The sequence below is a fragment of the Oncorhynchus masou genome, chromosome 24, assembly GCF_036934945.1.
Source record: "Oncorhynchus masou masou isolate Uvic2021 chromosome 24, UVic_Omas_1.1, whole genome shotgun sequence".
Lineage (NCBI taxonomy): Eukaryota > Metazoa > Chordata > Actinopteri > Salmoniformes > Salmonidae > Oncorhynchus > Oncorhynchus masou.
Window position 1 is genome coordinate 87,950,355 of NC_088235.1, and position 25,339 is coordinate 87,975,693.

Genomic DNA, 25,339 nt, shown 5'->3' on the forward strand with positions numbered 1-25,339 from the left:
ACAATGAGATGAAAATGTACTTCTGTGTCGTGTTTCATGAGAGGACCAAAGGAAATACTCATGGGAATGTCTGCTTCTCCATTTGTCATACAACTAAGCTGACAAGTGCCTCAAACCAGCTCTCCCCAGCTGCAGCACTCAACATTGGATTTGAAGAGCTAGGGAGAGACATAACGGTTTCAAGAGCTATGGAGAGAGAGACCAGCAGTATAGCAGCAAATGGCTGTAGTGGTATTAAGCTTCAACGATTGTTTTGTTTGTTTCCTCAGCTCAAACAGTAGAAAATATCTTCTGTCTTTCTCTGACTCTAGGGAGGCGTGATTGCCTGCAGCAAGTTTGAATTCTGTGTCTGGGTGCAATTAGTGTGGACGTCAGGCTGGGTTAATGGATTGTAATTAAATCCATATTTCTGGCATTGCTCTGTGATGCTTTAATATCGCAGCCCATGGTAACGATGTAACCGAAACATTTTTATTTTGGACCTACATTTAAAATAATTTACTTGTATGATTTATTTATTATAAGGTTCTCATCACAGTACCATAAAGGACATGTAAGTAAACTAAATGTGTATCATTGCAGAAAACCATAAGCAAGCGAGAGAGAGAGATATAGGTTTACAGAGAGAATTCAGCAGGGGTTTTCCTTGTGTATTGCTTTATCCTTTGCATCTATATGCATTTCTACATAATTAAACCCCAGTGCCGCTTGAAGCTGCACACATTACTGTGCACTTTTTCCCAACACCAAGGAGGGCACAGAGGGAACAAGCTGCACTATTCCTCTTAAAGTGGACAGGTCGTTTTGATATGAAACCACACAATGAAATGTGCAAGAGAAACACCTGACATTGTGTTATTCTTAACTGAGTACACTGACTTGGCTTTTACCGTGAATGCAGAATAATGCCTTTACATTTCTATCACTCTGTAGCGCAGCTCTGAATCAAGCTCTAAGCTTTCAGTTTTTCCTGATGGCATTGTAACCATCTGTTATGGTTACATCTGTTATGATTACACCTAATATTTTACTGGAGCTGGGCAATTTTAAATTGTATTCAAGCTTCAACATCACATAATCCAATCAATCTTTAATTTTGTCTGCAGAAATGCCTAAAACAAATGATTGAAGATTTGCTATGTGCCTGCGTCGTGTAGCATTCATACAATACAAAGGTTCATGTTGGTCATTGCACAGCATAAAAGGAGATATCTTCTGGGAGGAAGTCCTGGAATGTTCACAGCGCAATATGTTTGTTCAGTATGTGGAATGGGTGTAACTGATTGAGATGTGCCAAGCTTCCTGTGGCCTGATGCAAGATTTAACAAGAAAAACATGTTTTCCCAGAAAGCACTAGAGCTAACCTAAGAGTTCAAGCCTTCATAAATTGTAGCTTGTTTAAAGTGGAGCTGATAATCCATACACATTTTACAGAAAACTACCTCACCATGTTTATAATATTGATGTTTGTTTGGGTTTAAGTTGATTCTAAGGCTAGTTATACACAAGACACCCTGCTACTAACACCCTTACCTATTATTATCCATAACAGTTTGAACCATAACATACAGGGCCTCCATTTGTAAAGCATACTTTTACCCGTATCCTTAACTTGAGTGCAATTTAACTTCCACTGTTTCTGTTTTCCTATTCGGTCTTGAATATTGATATACAGTACATGACTCTTCACAAGATGACTTGGATGGGATTCTGTGTGGAAATAAGGACAATCACAACAAGTCTGTTTTGACAAAGGTTTGATAATACCAATGCATTGAGTATATGTACCTCACACAATGGATCCCTATTGCCTCCCTCCCTCATCCAGTTTCAAACCTCTCTCACAGTCACAGTACAGAAGAGTGAGAGCTGCAGAAAGTGGGTTACAACACTGTTTTCAATTACTGCAGTATGGGTGAGAGGGAGAGAGATGGAGAGAGAAAGAAAATGAGATGGATAGAGAGTGAGAGGGAGAGAATGAATGCACAACATCTGCTCATCTTTATCTGCTTGAAATGTCATCCTGATGAACGTCAGCTTTTTAGTACCAAAGAGAAGCAATATTTACCACAATCAGAAGATGTAAAGGATTGTGTTGTGTCTTCTTGCTCTATTTGTGAAAATATATTGTCTTACACATTATTACATATACTCACTTTCGGTTACATTTTCTGTAGACGCCCCATTGGTTATTTTAGCCAAATCAGTTGTACAGTCTTCCTGCTAGCTATAGGTGAATGGCACAATAGCTCTGCATTGTTGTGCCGATAACATTTCTGTAAATAGCTAGTCCTACATTATATTGTTATGGGTTTTATATCACGTGTGGTCAACACACATTTGTAAGACTCTCTTCAAATGAGCAGCCTGATACAAGCTCTAATACAGTAGCTGCTACAGGCAAGCCCACACAGCACAACCACCTTAGTTGACCCTACCTCCTGTGACTCACACCTGCTCAAACCAGTTTGCACCCTGTTATACTGTGGCTCTGTAGTAATGCATAAAAATGCACATTGGCTGCAAAAAGGCTTATAATCCATATATCTGATTCTGCCCCTCACACAACAGCCACATTTCTGGATGAGTTTCTATTGTCACATCAGAAAATAGAGAATCCATGCATCATACTAAACTGTTTTTGTTTTTTCTGTCTTCCTACTTCTAGGAGAACAAGAGCTCATGGTGATGATGATGGTTTATTGCTTATGGAATGGGCCTTAGACCTTTGAAATTCCTGAGGCCAGCTCCCCCTTAACACTGTTTGACATGTTTGACATCACAAACTGCTAAAGTAATGGGGAGCAATGGGAATAACTGAATAGCTGTGTGCTTCTGCCAGAGATAAAAACTTTGTGGCAGGAAATATGCCTCACTCTTCTTCTTCTGCTTCTTTTTAATGCCAAAGACACACCAGGGCCCGTTTCCACAAAGCGTCTCAGACACTTTGTTCTGCTCAGAGTTTGTCTGCGCAGTGTCTTAACATCATTTTAAAACCTCCTCTGAGCTCCAAGTAGGTTTTAACAGAATTTACAGGACCTTTGCTGAAATGATTTGTGGATACGTGCCCAGATGGCTTTCCTGAAGTGTTGAGGGTTCCTGAATAGTCCAGTCTAAGTCCTGACTGAAATCTGCTTGAAAATCAGAGACAAGGTTTTAATATTTCTGTCCATCAATGACTCCCAACCAAATTTAATGATCTTTAACAATTTTCTTTAACAATGGACATAGAGTGTCTCTGGAAAGTATTCAGACCTCTTGACTTTTTCCACATTTTGTTAGGTTACAGCCTTATTCTAAAATGTGTGAAATAGTTTTTTTCCTTCATCAATCTACACAAAATACCTCATAATGAGAAAGCAAAAACAGTTTAAAAACAACAACATTTTTATAGCTTCTCCCATTCTTCTCTGCAGATCCTCTCAAGCTCTGTCAGGTTGGACGGGGAGCGTTCCTGCACAGCTATTTTCAGGTCTCTCCAGAGATGTTCGATCGGGTTTAAGTCCGGGCTCTGGCTGGGCCACTCAAGAACATTCAGAGACTTGTCCCGAAGCCACTCCTGCGTTGTCTTGGCTGTGTGCTTAGGGTTTTACCCGGTTGGAAGGTGAACTTTCACCCCAGTCTGAGGTCCTGAGCGTTATGGAGCAGGTTTTTATCAAGGATCTCTCTGTACTTTGCTCTGTTCATCTTTGCTTCAAGCCTGACTAGTCTCTCAGTCTCTGTCACTGAAAAACATCCCCACAGCATGATGCTGCCACCACCATGCTTCACTGTAGGGATGGTGTCTGGTTTTCTCCAGACGTGACACTTGGAATTCAGGTCAAAGAGCTCAATCTTGCTTTCCTCAGACCAGAGAATCTTGGTTCTCATGGTCTGAGAGTCTTTAGGTACCTTTTGGCAAACTAAGCGGGCTGTCATGTGCCTTTTGCTGAGGAGTGTCTTCCTTCTGGCCACTCTACCATAAAGGCCTGATTGTTTGAGTGCTGCAGAGATGGTTGTCCTTCTGGAAGCCATCGGGTTCTTGGCCACCTCCTTGACCAAGACACTCCCCCGATTGCTCTGTTTGGCCGGGCGGTCAGCTCAAGAAGAGTCTTGGTGGTTCCAAACTTCTTTCATTTAAGAATGATGGAGGCCACTGTGTTCTAGGGGATCTTCAATGCTGCAGAAATGTTTTGTTACCCTTCCCCAGATCTGTGCCTCGACACAATCATGTCTCTGAGCTCTACGGACAATTCCTTCGACCTCATGGCTTGGTTTTTGCTCTGACATGCACTGTCAACTGTGGGACCTTATATAGACAGGTGTGTGCCTTTCCAAATCATCTCCAAACAATTGAATTTACCACAGGTGGACTCCAATCCAGCTGTAGAAACATCTCAAGGATGATCAATGGAAACAGGATGCACCTAAGCTCAATTTCGAGTCTCATAGCAAAGGGTCTGAATACTTATATAAATAATGTATTTTAGTTTATTATTTTAATACATTTGCAAACATTTCTAAAAACCTGTTTTTGCTTTGTCATTATGAGGTATTGAGTGTAGATTGCTGAGGATTTGTATTTATTTAATAATTTTAAGAATCAGGCTGTAAAGTAACAAAATGTGGAAAAAGTCAAGGAGTCTTATACTTTCCGAAGGGACTGTTGCGCTAAAAGTTGTGCAACGTTGGTATAATCTCATTCAAAATGCTTTGCATCTGTAATGGCTACCAAAGGTGCTTCCACTAAGTATTAACTCTAGAGTGTGAAGTCATACGCAATCAAGACATCTTAATTTTTTTCTCATTCATTTGGAAATGTTCTATAATTTTTCATTCACTTTGGAAATGTGGAGTAGGGTGTGTAAAAAAAATCTAATTGATTTAATCTGATTTAATTTTAAGGCAGCACATTTTTGAAGACTGTGCAAACTGAACTGTAGACACGGCCTTGTACTGAAGAAAGTGTAATTTATCTTTGCCCACTTCTACAGCACAACAATGCAGACACACTGTACACTTCATATAAACACTTGGACATTCTAATGTACAAAATAGTTCTGGCCAGGTCTAAAATAAAATCAACATTGACATAAACCCAGGAACGTGTTAAAATTATATAAAGTACGCCCATTACTTTTATTTACTCTCCAAAGCTTCAAACAAGAGATTCACCCCCTGGTAACTATCCTTGGTACTGCCATTTATAGCCCAGATTCACACGTTGCAATGTGCTTTCACGCCATGCCATCTGATCTCGGAGATAAATCCAGTGAGGGGCTTTGAGCTTCTCAAGCTGCCATGAACCTTTTGATCTTCCCTCTTTATTTTCTGTGCCTTCATCGGGGGCCTCTCTGAAGCCTAATGAACAAATCCATTTGACTAGCCATTTAGATCTCAGATGAGCAGGACGTCCTTTTTCCCTTCAACTCACTGCGGGTGAACATAGTATTATAGGAGTAGAAGGTATTAGACAGCTCTGATGCTATATCGTATATGCAACTCACAGAGTGGCTCAATTCCTTTGAACACGACGGTGTGTTGTTGTTCCATAAGATGCTTTACATAATGGGAGGTTACACAGGAAGAATCTAATTCCCAGAAAAAGCACTGTTTTCACTCCCCAGGACACTGACATTTCTAAATGTATTTTTCCTTTGGTAATGGCTCACGTCGTGTTCCCATGCTATCGGAAATTCCTAGTTCTGACAGGGAAGTTTCACTTGAACGACCCTCCAAGTCGGAATTACAAGTGGAAAACATTTTCAACCAAAAGATGACAACATTTCCGTTTCCAATAATTCCTTAGCAATATCGATAATGTAGCTAGTTTGACCATATTGTCAATGTTAAGCATGCTAGCTAACTTTATTATTAGCAACGTTAGCTAGTTTATCGAACGCGGCATTATACATCATGGTGCCCCAAACACCCATGTTCCATACAAACAACAACTTACTCAACTGAAACTATTTTGTATAATCGTACCAATCATGTCAATACATTAGCGTTTTTGCGTTTTATGTTTTGGTGATAATTTGTGTCTTTTACGTTTTGGTGATAATGACTACAGATCTGCCTTAATTAAAACTATTTGTGGTGTTTAATTTCATACGACAGAGCTAATTAAAATGCAGCTCTAGCTATCTCCATATCATCAAAGGCTGTGTGTTTGGTTGGAGTTTTCCTTCAGCAGACCCCGGTCTCCACAGAGCCTCTGGTGAAATGACTGCACTGCCAAAGTAAATACACTGCTTAATCAGGATGGGAATTGCCAGGGTCTTCATGACATAATATTATCACAATACTTAGGTGCCGATATGATATGTATTGTGATTCGATACTGCGATTTCATTGAGATTTGATGTTCTTTGACACACAGAGACCACAAAGTGTGTTTCAAAAATCATCAAAGACTATTTGAACCTAAAGCATTTTATAAAGACATGTATAGTACAATATTACATGGAATGGGAATGAGAGGGCTACTTACACAGTGTTGGAAAGGGATCACAGCATAGAGTGACTGAAGGTATGAGGCATGAGTTGAGGTGTTCAGAGGCTTGACCAGTGCAGGACAGGATTGTACTGGGAAGACAAAAAACAATAACACAAGATACTACACAGTTAGACAAACGAGTTAAGAATGAGTTAGTCCAAGCAAGGAGTAAAATCTTTGATGTGATGTAATAATGTAATTGTGTATGTGATTGACTCTACATACAGTAATGAAAGAAATTTGATAGGGGTATTCACAGTGCTTGGAAGGGAAATATTCTATGTGCCAGTGGATTAGTGGGCACATGAGATGTCATGGCTTCAGTTCATGTCAGGAGAAAGTTGACAATGGCACTGGTGCAGTCATCACCTCTTAATCATGGAACATGAGGGGACTTAGCTGTAAATACAAATAGCAGATATATTCCATTACAGCTGCGCCATCGTAGGTTTGAACAACGAGTTTCTCTATAAAATCAAAAACACTGACTGCGTATCTGGCCCACTTGACACAACAAAGTACCTCAAGAAATGTTCCTGAATAAAGCCCTGATCCTCCACATACCTGACGATAACTGACAACTGCAAGCAGACTGGTGGCACCATGGGTCCCAGAGCTGTGGGGCAATTTTTACCTCCTGGGGCTTGGAGTTATTCCTTACATGTTAACATAAATAGGAAAACTCTGGACCCTATAAGGTATGATAGTGATTAATCATTTGTAAAAAAAAAAAAAAAAGGTTTATAAGGGCTATGATGGGACCAGTTTTTCCTAATCAAGTCACATGGTTTAAAGAAAACTCCTGTAAAAACCTCCTGTCACTGGGGGATGAATCCTTTCAAACTGCAGCTACCTTATATTTGTTCATATAACTTATATTGAGACTAGATTAGGGGGGGGGATTTCCTCTACCAAGACACATAGACAACAACTGATAGACAATGGAAATCACAGAGCTGACTTTATTTTATGCATGTTTGCATCATGCAGGCCTATGCAACTGTAGGCCTTATAAAAAAAGGACTCACATCTGCCATCACTATTATGTTGACATATTCATTCCAGGTAATCATTTTGGATTAAAAACGTATAGGCAGCCTAGCCAGCCCAATTTGGAAAATAATCTAAATTTGATCACATTCACATTTTCTCCTGACACACAAATGGACGATAAATACATAACGTTACCAATTAGTTAACCTGACCAGATGGACAGGGCGCATAGGCTGTATACAGCTGCTCTTATTACACTAGTAGCCTACAGTTGGTCAGACTGAAAAATAGTCTCGTTTTCATCCCATACAGCATGTCAGATTTCTCATGTTTAGGTGTAGCCTAGGCTGCCACAACATTTATGTTGCTTGTGTCTGTCCAGAGTGATTATGTTATCATCGTTGGTAAATAAATACAGGAGGAAAATGCAAAGCCTACTTGAGTGCAAGCAACAACAAATGTGCTGGGTCAACCCCTCTCCATTTTATCTAACTTTTAATGAATGATGCGATGGAAGCTATCAAATCATTCAGAATTGTTTTCGACATCCCAGAAAAGATGTAAAGAATCTTAATGTGCAATTATAGGTGGCTTGATGATAGCCTCCCAGTTAACCAGCTATACATTTGATACCAGTTGGTATTGAACGACCTCACCTTTTCATCCTTCTTCATGAAACTGATCTCAGGCAAAGGTCGACCCTCGCCTTTAATTCACACCTTTTCCGTGTACCCCAGAGAATGAAAGGAATTCTTCAACAAAAAGTCCACAACATTTTCGGCAGCATTGGCCGTTCTATCATTCTGGCAGAGAAAAATGCACACTCGCGCTGGTAGCTAGCTAGCTACTGAAGTTAGCAAAGGCAAATGTAAATAAATTGCACTAACTGGACACAAAATAAAGTTCTAAACCCAAGAAAACAATGTATAATTTCCATCCTCCATCTCCTGTAATTTGAAAAAACTAATTTGAGTTGAATAATGTCCCAAAAATACTCAATTATCACTCTTAATTCTTAATCTCTATCAAATAATGTCACCAAGTGTCACGCCCTGACCTTAGAGATCCCTGTTTATTCTCTATATTTTGGTTAGGTCAGGGTGTGATTAGGGTGGGTACTCTAGTTTTTGTATATTTATGCTTTCTTTTTCTTTGTTGGCCTAGTATGGTTCCCAATCAGAGGCAGCTGTCTATCATTGTCTCTGATTGGGGATCATACTTAGGCAGCCCTTTTTCCCACCTTCTGTTGTGGGATCTTGTCTTTGTTTGGCTGCATGCATTTTTGCATGACAAAGCTTTTCGTTCGTTGTATTGTTTATTTTATTTTTTTCTGGTTCACATTTTAATAAAATATGATGAACCCAAATCACGCTGCGCCTTGGTCTATCCTTAACGATGAACGTCACAGAAGATCCCACCACCAACGGACCAAGCAGCGTGGTCAGGAGGATTGGACCTGGGAGGAAATCCTGGAGGGAGCAGGACCCTGGACAAGGGCCGGGGAGTATCGCCGTCCGAAGGAGGAGATGGAGGCAGCGAAAGCGGAACAGCGACGATACGAGGAGTTAGCTCAACGAAGCAAGCACAAGAGGCAGCCCCAAAACTATTTTTTTTTTTTTTTTTGGGGGGGGCACGGGGAGATTGGTGGAGTCAGTGTTCAGACCTGAGCCAACTCCCCATGCTTACCGTGGGGAGCGAGTGACCGGTCAAGCACCGCGTTATTCGGTTCTGGGCACCATGCCTTCAGTGCGCATCCACAGCCCGGTGCGCTCTGTGCAAGCTCCCCGCAGTTGCCGTGCGAGAGTGGGCATTCAGCCAGGACGGATTGTGCCGGCTCAGCGCTCCTGGCCTCCGGTGCATCTCTTCGGTCCAGGTTATCCTGCGCCAGCTCTACGTACGGTATCCCCAGTTTGCCAGCACAACCCAGTGCGGCCTGTGCCAGCTCCCCGCACTTGCCATGCTACAGGGGGTATTCAGCCAGGACGCGTTGTGCCAGCTCTACGCTCCAGAGAATGACACAAATATTAATTTTCACGAAGTTTGCTGCCTCAGTTTGTATGATGGCAATTTGCATATATTCCAGAATGTTATGAAGAGTGATCAGATGAATTGCAATTAATTGCAAAGTCCCTCTTTGCCATGCAAATTAACTGAATTCCTCAAAAATAATTTCCACTGCATTTCAGCCCTGCCACAAAAGGACCAGCTGACATCATGTCAGTGATTCTCTCATTAACACAGGTGTGAGTGTTGATGAGGACAAGGCTGGAGATCACTCTGTCATGCTGATTGAGTTCAAATAACAGACTGGAAGCTTCAAAAGGAGGGTGGTGCTTGAAATCATTGTTCTTCCTCTGTCAATCATGGTTACCTGCAAGGAAACACGTGCCGTCATCATTGCTTTGCACAAAAAGGGCTTCACAGGCAAGGATATTGCTGCCAGTAAGATTGCACCTAAATCAACCATTTATCGGATCATCAAGAACTTCAAGGAGAACGATTCAATTTTTGTGAAGAAGGCTTCAGGGCGCCCAAGAAAGTCCAGTAAGCGCCAGGACCGTCTCCTAAAGTTTATTCAGCTGTCAGATCGGGGCACCACCAGGACAGAGCTTGCTCAGGAATGGCAGCAGGCAGGTGTGAGTTATTTTTTTTAAATTTTACCTTTATTTAACCAGGCAAGTCAGTTAAGAACACATTCTTATTTTCAATGACGGCCTTGGAACAATGGGTTAACTGCCTGTTCAGGGGCAGAACGACAGATTTGTACCTTGTCAGCTCGGGGGTTTGAACTCGCAACCTTCCGGTTAATCTGCACGCACAGTGAGGCAACTACTTTTGGAGGATGGCCTGGTGTCAAGAAGGGCAGCAAAGAAGCCACTTCTCTCCAGGAAAAACATCAGGGACAGACTGATATTCAGCAAAAGGTATAGGGATTGGACTGCTGAGGACTGGGGTAAAGTCATTTTCTCTGATGAATCCCCTTTCCGATTGTTTGGGGCATCCGGAAAAAAGCTTGTCTGGAGAAGACAGGTAGAGTGCTACCATCTGCCACACTGCCATGAATAAAGAATGGTACCAACACATCCATGGTACCAATACATCCTCCGAGAGCAACTTCTCCCAACCATCCAGGAACAGTTTGGTGACGAACAATGCCTTTTCCAGCATGATGGAGCACCTTGCCATAAGGCAAAAGTGATAACTAAGTGGCTCGGGGAACAAAACATTGATATTTTGGGTCCATGGCCCGGAAACCCCCCAGACCTTAATCCCATTGAGAACTTGTGGTCAATCCTCAAGAGGCGGGTGGACAAACAAAAACCCACAAATTCTGACAAACTCCAAGCATTGATTATGCAAGAATGGGCTGCCATCAGTCAGGATGTGGCCCAGAAGTTAATTGACAGCATGCCAGGGCGGATTGCAGAGGTCTTGAAAAAGAAGGGTCAACATTGCAAATATTGACTCTTTGCATCAACGTCATGTAATTGTCAAAAAAAGCCTTTGACACTTATTAAATGCTTGTAATTATACTTCAGTATTCCATAGTAACATCTGACAAAATATCTAGACACTGAAGCAGCACACTTTGTGGAAGTTAATATTTGTGTCATTCTCAAAACTTTTGGCCACAACTGTATTTTAAACAATTATTTTGTATAGTTCTATCTAAAAAGGAAAACCTTTTAAATGTTTCACTATTTTTATATTTTGAAATTTCAAATGAGGAGGACGGTCCTCCCATTCCTCCTCTGAGGAGCCTCCACTGGTGTCTCGTGTTCATATTTCACAACCTCCGTGGGCTTTTGGAGTTGCCTATATGCGCTCAAGCAAAATAATAGGCCTACACATGTTTTGGGCTACATTATTGCATGCTAAATGTTTCTGATCAGTGATAGATGAGAAAACTAATAGATGAGCTGTACCACTTCCACTTACTTGCCCAGCCAGAAACCAATTGACCAAATAATCTATACAGATGGAGATTCAGTGAAATAAAATCACATTGGTTGAGACAAGTCGGGAAAGTCACATTCTTTTGGTCGGGAGTAGGCCTAGGCTACTAAGCGACTGCTAGTGAAGACAAAATAATCCACTTGTTAAACTACTTAACATGCTGGTTAACTGTTCTCATAAATGAGCCAAGTAGACAAGATGATCATGGGCAACACTCACCTCAACTTAGCTGAAATTTCCCCAGCCTAATTGTAGACTAACCAATATCCAAACGGAGATTCAGTGAAAACAAAATATGACATTGATTGATTTATCAAGACAAGTCCTTACGCTTATCTCAAAGCAGCATATTGGAGCAAAACGGTGCTGAAGTTATCATTTAGTTCAGGGGTTCCCAAACTACACTGCTCAAAAAATAAAGGGAACACTTAAACAACACAATGTAACTCCAAGTCAATCACACATCTGTGAAATCAAACTGTCCACTTAGGAAGCAACACTGATTGACAATAAATTTCACATGCTGTTGTGCAAATGGAATAGACAACAGGTGGAAATTATAGGCAATTAGCAAGACACCCACAATAAAGGAGTGGTTCTGCAGGTGGTGACCACAGACCACTTCTCAGTTCCTATGCTTCCTGGCTGATGTTTTGGTCACTTGAATGCTGGCGGTGCTTTCACTCTAGTGGTAGCATGAGACGGAGTCTACAACCCACACAAGTGGCTCAGGTAGTGCAGCTCATCCAGGATGGCACATCAATGCGAGCTGTGGCAAGAAGGTTTGTTGTCCAGAGCATGGAGGCGCTACCAAGAGACAGGCCAGTACATCAGGAGACGTGGAGGCCGTAGGAGGGCAACAACCCAGCAGTAGGACCGCTACCTCCGCCTTTGTGCAAGGAGGAGCAGGAGGAGCACTGCCAGAGCCCTGCAAAATGACCTCCAGCAGGCCACAAATGTGCATGTGTCTGCTCAAACGGTCAGAAACAGACTCCATGAGGGTGGTATGAGGGCCCGACGTCCACAGGTGGGGGTTGTGCTTACAGCCCAACACCGTGCAGGACGTTTGGCATGTGCCAGAGAGCACCAAGATTGGCAAATTCGCCACTGGCGCCCTGTGCTCTTCACAGATGAAAGCAGGTTCACACTGAGCACATGTGTCAGACGTGACAGAGTCTGAAGACGTCGTGGAGAACGTTCTGCAGCCTGCAACATCCTCCAGCATGACCGGTTTGGCGGTGGGTCAGTCATGGTGTGGGGTGGCATTTCTTTGAGGGGCCGCACAGCCCTCCATGTGCTCGCCAGAGGTAGCCTGACTGCCATTAGGTACCGAGATGAGATCCTCAGACCCCTTGTGAGACCATATGCTGGTGCGGTTGGCCCTGGGTTCCTCCTAATGCAAGACAATGCTAGACCTCATGTGGCTGGAGTGTCAGCAGTTTCGGCAAGAGGAAGGCATTGATGCTATGGACTGGCCCACCCGTTCCCCAGACCTGAATCCAATTGAGCACATCTGGGACATCATGTCTCGCTCCATCCACCAACACCACATTGCACCACAGACTGTCCAGGAGTTGGCGGATGCTTTAGTCCAGGTCTGGGAGGAGATCCCTCAGGAGACCATCCGCCACCTCATCAGGAGCATGCCCAGGCGTTGTAGGGAGGTCATACAAGCACGTGAAGGCCACACACACTACTGAGCCTCATTTGGACTTGTTTTAAGGACATTACATCAAAGTTGGATCAGCCTGTAGTTTCCATTGATAGTTTTTGTGTGATTTTGTTGTCAGCACATTCAACTATGTAAAGAAAAAAGTATTTAATAAGAATATTTCATTCATTCAGATCTAGGATGTGTTATTTTAGTGTTCCCTTTATTTTTTTGAGCAGTGTATTTCACTCAGGCTTCCCTTCCAGCATTGGGGAACATTCCCCTGCGTGTGAGTCACTTTATTTATGCCACTTTAATAATGATGTTTACATATCTTGCACTACTCATCCCAGATGTATATATTGTATTTTATACCATCTATTGCATCTCGTCTATGCCGGTCGGTCATGGCCCATCCATATATTTATATGTACATATTCTTATTTCATCCCGTTACTTAGATTTGTGTATATTAGGTAGTTGTTGTGGAATTGTTGATTACTTGTTAGATAACTTGTTAGATATTGCTGCACTGTTGGAACTAGAAGCACAAGCATTTCGCTACACACGCAATAACATCTGCTAACCATGTGTATGTGACCAATACAATTTGATTTGTCTATTTCTATGGGCACATGCACTGTTCATGACACAAACTGTTCACACCCCTCTTGTTGGCATGTTTAATGTTTATTCATATGATATTTCAGTGACTCAAACATTACCACAAATTCTATGGGCTAAAAAAACATAGCAAAAAAATCTTACCTGGCATGGGCTTATTCAGATGATCTGGACATTTCTGACAAGTTATAAATTCTGTAACTCTAAAATATGCTATGACAAGAAGAAAACTGATGATGCAGTAGCTAATTTCGAAATGACACCTTGTGCATTCTATTATTACAACTTTGAAGAGTAAGTTGAAAGCAGGACTGAGTCTCCCCCCCAATTTAAAAAAAAATCATAATAACTCTGACAGCGCGCCCCACAATTTGGGAACCACTGATCTAGTTGACCACATGCAGGTAGGCTATATTGATTCAAATTTATTACGATTGAAGGACTTTGGGAGTTTCTGTAAGTAACAATTTATTGCCTTCATTTGCATTAGCCTACTTTATTCCAATATTTTCGTCATTCAGTGATATTTTTTCCTGTCACGACTTCCAATGAATTCCGCTCTTCTCCTTGTTTGGGCGGCGTTCCCTGGTCGACATCACCGGCCTTCTAGCCATCGCTTCTCCATTTTTCAGTGTTCCATTTGTTTTGTCTTGTTCCCCGCACACCTGATTTACATTCCCAAATCACATTGTATATATATATATATATATATATTCCTCTGTTCCCCCCATGTCCTTGTGTGGAATTGTTTTGTTACATGTTCAGTGTGACGCACCAGGCAGGTTATTTCCCCTCTGGGTATTCTTGTGTAGGGGTTTCCATCGGTGCGACAACGGTGGAGAGTCCAGACCAGGTTTCCACCATGCGCATTCCAGCTGAGTATGACGATTTGGCTATCGTTTTCAGTAAAAAGAAGGTGACCCAATTACCACCCCATAGGCAGGGGGATTGCGTGATAAACCTCCAGGGTAATGCTGCACTCCCCAGGAGTCATGTGTATCCTTTGTCCCAGGAGGAGACGGTGGCTATGGAAACTTATATCACCGAGGCTCTGGGACAGGGGTACATTCGGCCCTCCATGTCACCTGTCTCTTCGAGTTTCTTTTTTGTGAAGAAAAAATATGGTGGTTTGCGTCCGTGTATTGATTATAGAGGTCTAAATTCCATCACGGTGGGTTTTAGTTACCCACTACCTCTCATTGCTACAGCAGTGGAATCATTTCACGGAGCGCAGTTCTTCACTAAACTGGATCTCAGGAGTGCTTATAATCTGGTGCGTATTTGGGATGGAGATGAGTGGAAAACTGCATTTAGCACTACTTCTGGCCATTATGAGTACCTCGTCATGCCATACGGTTTAAAGAATGCTCCAGCTATATTTCAATCCTTCGTGGATGAGATTCTCAGAGACCTCCACGGACAGGGTGTAGTGGTGTATATTGACGATATTTTGATCTACTCCGCTACACGCACTGCGCATGTATCTCTGGTGCGCAAGGTTCTTAGACGACTGCTGGAGCATGACCTGTATGTGAAGGCGGAGAAATGTGAGTTTTCCAAACGATCAGTTTCCTTCCTGGGTTATCGCATTTCCAGCTCTAGGTTGGTAATGGAGGGTGACCGCGTAAAGGCCGTGCGTAATTGGCCGACTCCGACCACGGTAAAGGAGGTGCAGCGGTTCTTGGGGTTTGCCAATTACTACCGGAGGTTTATCCAGGGTTTTGGTCAGGTAGCTGCCCCTATTACCTCACTGCTGAAGGGGGGGCCGGTGCGTTTACAGTGGTCAGCAGAGGCGGACGGAGCTTTTCGTAAGTTGTTCACTGAGGCGCGATGTTCACGGAGGCGTTTATATATATATCCCATTTGCAGACGCTTTTGGCGCATCCGGACTACCATATGGGTGGTCTTTGGCGTTTATGAGCCACACAGGTAGAGGTGGACGCATCCGAGGCTGGGGTTGGAGCGGTGCTCTCACAGCGTTCGGGTGCGCCACTGAAGCTCCGCCCCTGTGCCTTTTTTTCGAAGAAACTCGGGCCAGCGGAGCGGAATTATGATGTGGGAGATAGGGAGTTGTTGGCTATGGTTAGGGCCCTGAAGGTGTGGAGACACTGGCTTGAGGGGGCTAAGCACCCTTTCCTTATCTGGACTGACCACCGTAACCTGGAGTATATCCGATCAGCTAGGAGACTGAATCCTCGTCAGGCAAGGTGGGCCATGTTTTTCACCAGATTTCGTTTCACTATCTCGTATAGACCAGGTTCCCTCAACACTAAGGCCGGCGCGCTGTCAAGACTCTATGACACTGAGGACAGGTCCATCGATCCTACTCCCATCATTCCGGCAGCTAAGCTGGTGGCACCAGTAGTATGGGATGTGGACGCGGACATCGAGCGGGCGCTAAGGGAGGAACCTGCGCCTCCACAGTGTCCGGAGGGTCGTAGGTAAGTGCCACTGGCTGTTCGTGATCAATTGATTCGATGGGCTCATTGTCTACCCTCGTCGGGTCAGCCAGGTATTTTTAGGACAGTGCGAGGTCTTCAGAGGAAGTACTGGTGGCCCACTTTGAGGAGGGATGTGCGATTCTATGTCTCCTTCTGTTCGGTGTGCGCCCAGAGTAAGGCTCCTAGACACCTGCCACGAGGTAAATTACAACCTCTTCCCGTTCCACAATGGCCGTGGACCCATCTATCGGTGGATTTTCTTACTGACCTTCCCCCCTCTCAGGGTAACACAACGATCCTAGTCATTGTGGACCGGTTCTCTAAGTCCTGCCGTCTTATCCCATTGCCCGGTCTCCCTACGGCCCTACAGACTGCGGAAGCTCTTTTCACCCATGTCTTCCGGCACTACGGGATGCCCGAGGATATAGTTTCTGATCGGGCCCCCAGTTTATCTCCCGTGTATGGAGGGCATTTATGGAACGTCTGGGGGTCTCGGTCAGCCTGACCTCAGGGTATCACCCGGAGAGTAATGGGCAGGTGGAGAGAGTGAACCAGGAGGTGGGTAGGTTTCTGCGGTCGTATTGCCAGGACCAGCCAGGGGAGTGGGCGAGATATATTCCCTGGGCAGAAATAGCCCAGAACTCACTAAGCCACTCCTCTACCAACATGTCACCATTTGAGTGCGTGTTGGGGTACCAGCCAGTCCTGGCACCGTGGCATCAGAGCCAGACTGAGGCTCCTGCGGTGGAGGAGTGGGTGCAGCACTCTAAGGAGACCTGGAGGGCTGTCCAAGAGTCATTACGCCAAGCGAGTGTAAGGCAGAAGAAGAGCGCTGACCGTCACCGCAGTGAGGCCCCCGTGTTTGCACCTGGGGACAGGGTCTGGCTCTCGACCCGAAACCTGCCCCTCCGCTTGCCCTGCCGGAAGCTGGGTCCGCAGTGTATAGAGCCATTTAAAGTCCTGAGGAGAATAAACGAGGTTTGTTATCGATTATTACTTCCTTCGTATTATCGTATTAACCCCTCGTTTCATGTGTCTCTTCTCAGGCCGGTGGTAGCTGGTCCCATGCAGGAAGGTGAGGTTCCGGAGGTTCCTCCGCCCCCTCTGGACATCGAGGGGTCCCCGGCGTACAAGATACGAGCTATTCTGGACTCGAGACGCCGGGTGAGGGGCTTGCAGTACCTCGTTGACTGGGAGGGGAACGGTCCAGATCGCCCAGCGCCTCGGCCCCCGGGTCGTCCCCGAGGCCAGCGTCGGCGCGCTGCGGGAGCTGCGCGTCAGGGGGGGGTACTGTCACGAATATTACCGAAGGTGACTCCCCTTCTTGTTCAGGTGGCGCTCGGCGGTCGTCGTCGCCGGTCTACTAGCTATCACCAATCCGTTGTTCTGTGTTCCTTTGGTTTTGTCTGATTGGTATCACCTGTTTCTTGTTTGGTTGTTAGGGTGGGGTTATATATAGTTTGTTCAGCCCGCTTCTGTTTCGTGCGGGCTTGTTCGTCTGTTCTATGCTTGAGTGTATTTTGTTTGTATTTTGGGTTTCGCGCTGTCCGTTATTATTTCTGATCATTTGTTTTCCTACTTTTGTTCATGTTATTTTTCCTGGACATTAAAGCGTGTTTTTTCCCCACATCTTTTGCTTTCTGCGCCTGACTCCACACCTCCTCACTCATTTGCCGTAACACTGGTGGAGTTATGTCACACATGCAGTTAACAAAATATATGAAAATGTCTACTCTATCCAAAATTACAACCAACTGATTGCAGCATTACTGTAAGAATTAAGGAGGCAAGTGGAAGGGGGAGAAGATAAGGAACTTGTCTGTTGGCCCAGCATTAAAGACCAAAATTGGTTAAAGAAAATTGTGATAAATGAAAAAGTATACCAGTTTCATTTAAGGACCAAAGAATTGACATGGGCACCATACAGGTTGCAAAATAGTTGGGAGGAGATTTTCAATATACCCATTCCATGGTACATGGTTTATGAACTAATACACAAAACTCTGCCAGATTCAAAACGTAGAGTTTTTCAATTTAAATAACTATACAAAATTCTTGCTACCAATAGAATGTTATGTATATGGGGATACAACATCCCAGCTCTGCAAAGTTTGCTCATTAATCTACATACAATACCACATAATGACAAAGCAAAAACAAGTTTTATAAATTCTTACAAATTAAATGAACTTTTTTTTTAAATGTCACATTTACATAAGTATTCAGACCCTTTTCTCTGTACTTTGTTGAAGCACCTTTGGCAGTGCATTCGGAAAGTGTTCAGACGCCTTCACCTTTTCCACATTTTGTTACGTTATTCTAAAAAGGATTAAATGTTTTCATCATCAATCTACTTACGTTACCCCATAATGACAAAGCGAAAACAGGTTTTTAGAAATATTTGCAAATGTATTAAAAATAAATACCAGACTCTTTCAGACTCTTTGCGAGAATTGAGTTCAGGTGCATCCTGTTTCCATTGATTGCCATTGAGATGTTTCTTCAACATGATTGGAGTCCACATGTGGTAAATTAAATTGATTGGCCATGATTTCAGACAGAATCACATCTGGCCGTGATTGGGAGTCCCATAGGGCGGCACACAATTGGCCCAGTGTCGTCCGGATTATGCCGGGGTAGGCTGTCATTGTAAATAAGAAGTCGTTCTTAATTCTTATGGCTAGGGGTTCGCTAGCGGCACCGCTCGACAACATTCAGCTGAAAAGGCAGGCATCGAAATTCAAAAATATTTTTTTAGAAATATGTAACTTTCATACATTAACAGGTACAATACACCAAATGAAAGATAAAGTTCTTGTTAATCTACCCATCGTGTCCGATTTCAAAAAGGCTTTACAGTGAAAGCACAACGTATGATTATGTTAGGTCAGAACCAAGGCACAAAAACACACACAGCCATTTTTTCCAGCCAAAGAGAGGAGTCACAAAAAGCAGAAGCATAGATAAAATGAATCACTAACCTTTGATGATCTTCATCAGATGACATTCATAGGACATCATATTACACAATACATGTACGTTTTGTTCGATAAAGTGCATATTTATATCCAAAATTCTCAGTTTACATTGGCGCGTTACGTTCAGTAATGTTTTGCTTCCAAAACATCCAGTGATTTTGCAGAGAGCCACATCAATTTACAGAAATACTTATAATAAACATTGATAAAAGATACAACTGTTATTCACAGAAAGAAAGATATACTTCTCCTTAATGCATCCGCTGTGTCAGATTTAAAAAAAACTTTATGGAAAAAGCAAACCATGCAATAATCTCAGTACGGCGCTCAGACAACAAATCAAGCCAAACAGATATCCACCATGTTGGAGTCAACAGAAGTCAGAAATAGCATTATAAATATTCACTTACCTTTGATGATCTTCATCAGAATGCACTCCCAGGAATCCCAGTTCCACAATAAATGTTAGATTTGTTCGATAAAGTTCATCTTTATGTCCAAATACCTCCTTTTTGTTAGCGCGTTCAGCCCAGTAATCCAAATTCATGACGCACGAGCAGATGAAAAGTAAAAAAGTTTGGTTACAGTCCGTAGAAACATGTCAAACGATGTATAGAATCAATCTTTAGGATGTTTTAAACATAAATCTTCAATAATGTTCCAACCAGAGAATTCCTTTGTCTTCAGAAATGCAATGGAACTCAAGCTAACCTTCACGTGAACGCGCGTCACGAGCTCATGGCACTCTACCAGACCACTGACTCATTCAGCCATTCCCCCCTCCTTCACAGTAGAAGCATCAAACAAGGTTCTAAAGACTGTTGACATCTAGTGGAAGCCTTAGGAAGTGCAATTTGACCCCGTAGACACTTCGTATTCGATAAGCCAAGAGTTGAAAAACTACAAACCTCAGATTTCCCACTTCCTGGTTGGATTTTCCTCAGGTTTTCACCTGCAATATGAGTTCTGTTATACTCACAGACATCATTCAAACAGTTTTACAAACTTCAGAGTGTTCACATCTACTAATAATATGCATATATTAACAACTGGGACTGAGTAGCAGGCAGTTTACTCTGGGCACGCTTTTCATCCAAATGTGAAAATGCTGCCCCCTATCCCAAACAGGTTTTAACTGACTTGCCTAGTTAAACTACTTTGCAGACAGAGTTCAGTGTGTCAAATCGGAGGGCATGCTGTCCGGTCCTCTGGCAGTCTCTATGGGGGTGCCACAGGGTTCAATTCTCTGGCCGACTCTTTTCTCTGTAATATATCAATGAAGTTGCTCTTGCTGCGGGCGATTCCCTGATCCACCTCTACGCAGACGACACCATTCTATATACTTCCGGCCCGTCCTGGACACTGTGCTATCTAACCTCCAAATGAGCTTCAATGCCATACAACACTCCTTCCGTGGCCTCCAACTGCTCTTAAACGCTAGTAAAACCAAATGCATGCTTTTCAACCATTCACTGCCTGCACCCGCACGCCTGACTAGTATCACCACCCTGGATGGTTCCGACCTTGAATATGTGGACATCTATAAGTACCTAGGTGTCTGGCTAGACTGTAAACTCTCCTTCCAGACTCATATCAAACATCTCCAATCGAAAATCAAATCAAGAGTCGGCTTTCTATTCTGCAACAAAGCCTCCTTCACTCACGCTGCCAAACTTACCCTAGTAAAACTGACTAACCTACCGATCCTCGACTTCGGCGACGTCATCTACAAAATAGCTTCCAACACTCTACTCAGCAAACTAGATGCAGTTTATTACAGTGCCATCCGTTTTGTCACTAAAGCACCTTATACTACCCACCACTGTGACCTGTATGCTCTAGTCGGCTGACCCTCGCTACATATTCGTCGCCAGACCCACTGGTTCCAGGTCATCTACAAGTCCATGCTAGGTAAAGCTCCGCCTTATCTCAGTTCACTGGTCACGATGGCAACACCCACCCGTAGCACGCGCTCCAGCAGGTGTATCTCACTGATCATCCCTAAAGCCAACACCTCATTTGGCCGCCTTTCTTTCCAGTTCTCTGCTGCCTGTGACTGGAACGAATTGCAAAAATCGCTGAAGTTGGAGACTTTTATCTCCCTCACCAACTTCAAACATCTGCTATCTGAGCAGCTAACTGATTGCTGCAGCTGTACATAGTCTATCGGTAAATAGCCCACCCAATTTTACCTACCTCATCCCCATACTGTTTTTATTTATTTACTTTTCTGCTCTTTTGCACACCAATATCTCTACCTGTACATGACCATCTGATCATTTATCACTCCAGTGTTAATCTGCAAAATTGTAATTATTTGCCTACCTCCTCATGCCTTTTGCACACAATGTATATAGACTCTCTTTTTTTTCTACTGTGTTGTACTTGTTTATTGTTTACTCCATGTGTAACTCTGTGTTGTCTGTTCACACTGCTATGCTTTATCTTGGCCAGGTCGCAGTTGCAAATGAGAACTTGTTCTCAACTAGCCTACCTGGTTAAATAAAGGTGAAATAAAAAAAATAAAAAATAAAAATAAAATAAAAAGTTAAATAAAAATAAATACATTTGGAAAGACACACACCTGTCTATATAAGGTCACACAGTTGACCGTGCATGTCAGAGCAAAAACCAAGCCATGAGGTTGAAGGAATTGTCCGTACAGCTCCGAGACAGGATTGTGTTGAGGCACAGATCTGGGGAAGGGTACCAAAAAATGTCTGCAGCATTGAGGGTCCCCAGGAACAATGTGGCCTCCATAATTCTTAAATAGAAGAAGTTTGGAACCACCAAGACTCTTCCTAGAGCATGCTAAACTGAGAAATTGGGGTAGAAGGGCCTTGGTCAGGGAGGTGGCCAAGAACCCGATGTCCACTCTGACAGTGCTCCAGAGTTCCTCTGTTGAGATGGGAGAACCTTCCAGAAGGATAACCATCTCTGCAGCACTCCAGCAGATGGAAGCCACTCCTCAGCAAAAGGCACATGACAGCCCGCTTGGAGTTTGCCAAAAGCCACCTAAAGGACTCTCAGACAATGAGAAACAAGATTCTCTGGTCTGATGAAACCAAGATTCAACTCTTTGGCCTGAATGTCAAGTGTCACATCTGGAGCAAACCAGACACCATTCATCTCGAAACCCTAAGCACACAGCCAAGACAACGCAGGAGATCGAACATCTCTGGAGAGACCTGATAGCTGTGCAGCGACGCTCCCCATCCAACCTCACAGAGCTTGAGAGAATCTGCAGCGAAGAATGGGAGAAACTCCCCGAATACAGATGTGCCAAGCTTGTAGCATCATACCCAGGAAGCCTCTAGGCTGTAATCGCTGCCATTGGTGCTTCAACAAACTATCGGGTAAAGGGTCTGAATGCTTACGTAAATGTGGTATTTCATTTTTTTTATACATTTGCAAAAATGTATAAAAACCTGTTTTGCTTTGTCATTATGGAGTATTGTGTGTAGATTGATGAAGGAAAAACAATTTAATCCATTTTAGAATAAGGCTGTAGCCTAACAAAATGTGGAAAAAGTCTGAATGCTTTCCGAATGCACTGTATATACTGAACATAAATATAAATGCAACCTGAAACAATTTTTTACGATTTTACTGAATTACAATTCATATAAGGTAGTCAGTCTATGGATTTCAAATGAATACAAATATGTATCTGTTGGTCACAGATACTGTACCTTAAAATCAGAAAATCCGTCTGTGTCTGGTGGGATCACCATTTGCCTCATGCAGCGCGACACATCTCCTTCATATAAAGTTGATCATACTGTTGATTGTGGCGTGTGGAATGTTGTCCCACTCCATTTCAATGGCTGTGCGAAGCTGTTGGACATTGGCGGGAACTGGAACATGCTGTCATACACATCGATCCAGAGCATCCCAAACATGCTCAATGGGCGACATGTCTGGTGAGTATGCAGGCCATGGAAGAACTGGGACTGTCATGGTTCCACCTGTCACCAGGGGGCGGCAGAAACCGTCCTAGAGACATTAAAGATGCTCAGGTGGGTCCTATTTACTCGTTATGATTTCCCTATTAAAAGAAGTGTGTTTTCTGTTGTCCTTTGCAGAAGCTTGAATTGTTTACCATGTGCAATCATTTCCTAAGTGAGATTTCGAGACGCAGTGTTGTTTTTCAAGTGTGCTGTGATCCTGCGGCTACTGTTTCTCAGTAAAGTATTATGTTTAATCTTAACCACTGATTCCTCGTCTGGTCTCTTCTCTGAACCTGGGTCCAACCTCACCGCGTCACAGGGACATTTTCAGCTTCCAGGAATCGTGTACAGATCCTTGCGACATGGAGCTGTGCATTATCATGCTGAAACATGAGGTGATGCTGGCAGATTAATGGCACGACAATGGGCCTCAGGATCTCATCGATAAAATGCAATTGTGTTCGTTGTCTGTAGCTTATGCCTGCCTGCCCATACCATAACCCCACCACCACCATGAGGCACTCTGTTCACAGCACTGACATAAGCAAAATGCTCACACACACAACGCCATACGTCCGGTTCAGTTGAAACCGGGATTCATTCATGAAGAGCACACTTGTCCAGCATACCAGTGGCCATCAAAGGTGAGCATTTACCCACTGAAGTCGGTTACGACACCAAACTGCAGTCAGGTCAAGACCCTGGTGAGGATGACGAGCATGCAGATGAACTTCCCTGAGACGGTTTCTGACAGTTTGTGTAGAAATTCTTTGGTTGGTCAAACAGTTTCAACAGCTATCCGGGTGGCTGGTCTCAGACAACCCCGCAGGTGAATAAGCCGAATGTGGAGGTCCTCGGCTGGCATGGTTACACGTGGTCTGCGTTTGTGAGGCCGGTTGGACGTACTGACAAATTCTCTAAAACAACATTGGCGGTAGCTTATGGTAGAGACATGAACATTAAATTATCTGGCAACAGCTCTGGTGGACATTCCTACAGTCAGCATGCCAATTATACGCTCCTTCAAAACTTGAGACATCTGTGGCATAGTGTTGTGTGAAAAAACGGCACATTTTAGAGTAGCCTTTTATTGTGCCAAGCACAAGGTGCACTTGTGTAATGATCATGCTGTTTAATCAGCTTCTTGATATGCCACACCTGTCAGGTGGATGGATTATCTTGGCAAAGGAGAAATGCTCACTAACAAGGATGTGGACAAAATTTGAGAGAAATAAGCTTTTTGTGCATATGGAATATTTCTGGGATCTTTTATTTCAGCTCATGAAACATGTGATCAACACTAAAGAAATCCCACTATGAGCCCGCTCTCCAACATATTGCAATTTTTCAAAGCTGATGTCAACCCTCTTTCACACCCGGCTCATTTTTTTTTTTTTTTTGCTAGGATAAGGAGTGTCACAAAATATTGAATTTTATGTAGCCTTCTTAAGTGTAAATGCTCGGGGAGGGGAGGAACCCCCCCCCCCCGCCAAAAAAAACAATCTGTGCCAAGAACACACAAACATCTGCACACACCGACACCCAACCAACCATGATGCACATGCAGACAAGGGGGGTTATGATGGTGAATTAGTCATACCTTTCAGTTAAGTCAAGCGAGATGCATGAAGGCATTAGCCACCTCTAAATCCAAAGCAAACCAAATGGGAAAAATAAATACATCTTGTGCTTTCAGACCTACAGTACCAAAGAAAGCCAGACCAGTTCATATTGGTTCTGAAAACACTGGCTTGTGTTGTGTATATGAAACAGAACCATAGATGAAGAGAGCACACAGGGCTGCAGCAATATGTCACAACAGATAGCTTGATTGGATCTACATCACTCATTGAAAGGGAAATAAGGACTGAAGAGGCACGTTTTTACCTAGGATTCATATCAAGCCTCCAGTCAGATACCTGAGGATAACATTATTGTTACCTGACATTAACTGTAACAAATTGTTTAAGCCTCAAGATAAACCTGTCTAACTCTAATCTACACCTGAGAGTGACACATTCTTGTTAAGTGTTTAGATAAAGAATTCAATCAAACTGCATTAATCATACAATATTATTTCGCCCAACAATGCCTAGGGATGAAAAAAGTAAGACAGATGTCTACACTCACTATTCTAAGTCGCTCTGGATAAGAGTGTCTGCTAAATGACAAAAATGTGAAATGTAAATGTAGGGAGTCTACGGTTTAGAGTCTGCAGTTGGCATGAACCCCAGCCAACAGCAGCAGTATAGGGATACTTGTCTTCC

At 43.3% G+C, this 25,339-nt stretch overlaps 1 protein-coding gene across 2 annotated transcripts in view; it reads right to left on the minus strand.

Annotated features, from left to right (window-relative positions):
* Positions 1–25,339, minus strand: part of LOC135512922 (F-box-like/WD repeat-containing protein TBL1XR1) — a 74,403-nt gene that overhangs the window by 45,632 nt on the left and 3,432 nt on the right. For both annotated transcript variants that reach the window (XM_064935443.1, XM_064935442.1), the window contains exon 2: positions 6,473–6,567. The gene's annotated coding sequence lies outside the window, so the exon portion shown is untranslated. The remainder of the gene's footprint in view (positions 1–6,472; positions 6,568–25,339) is intronic.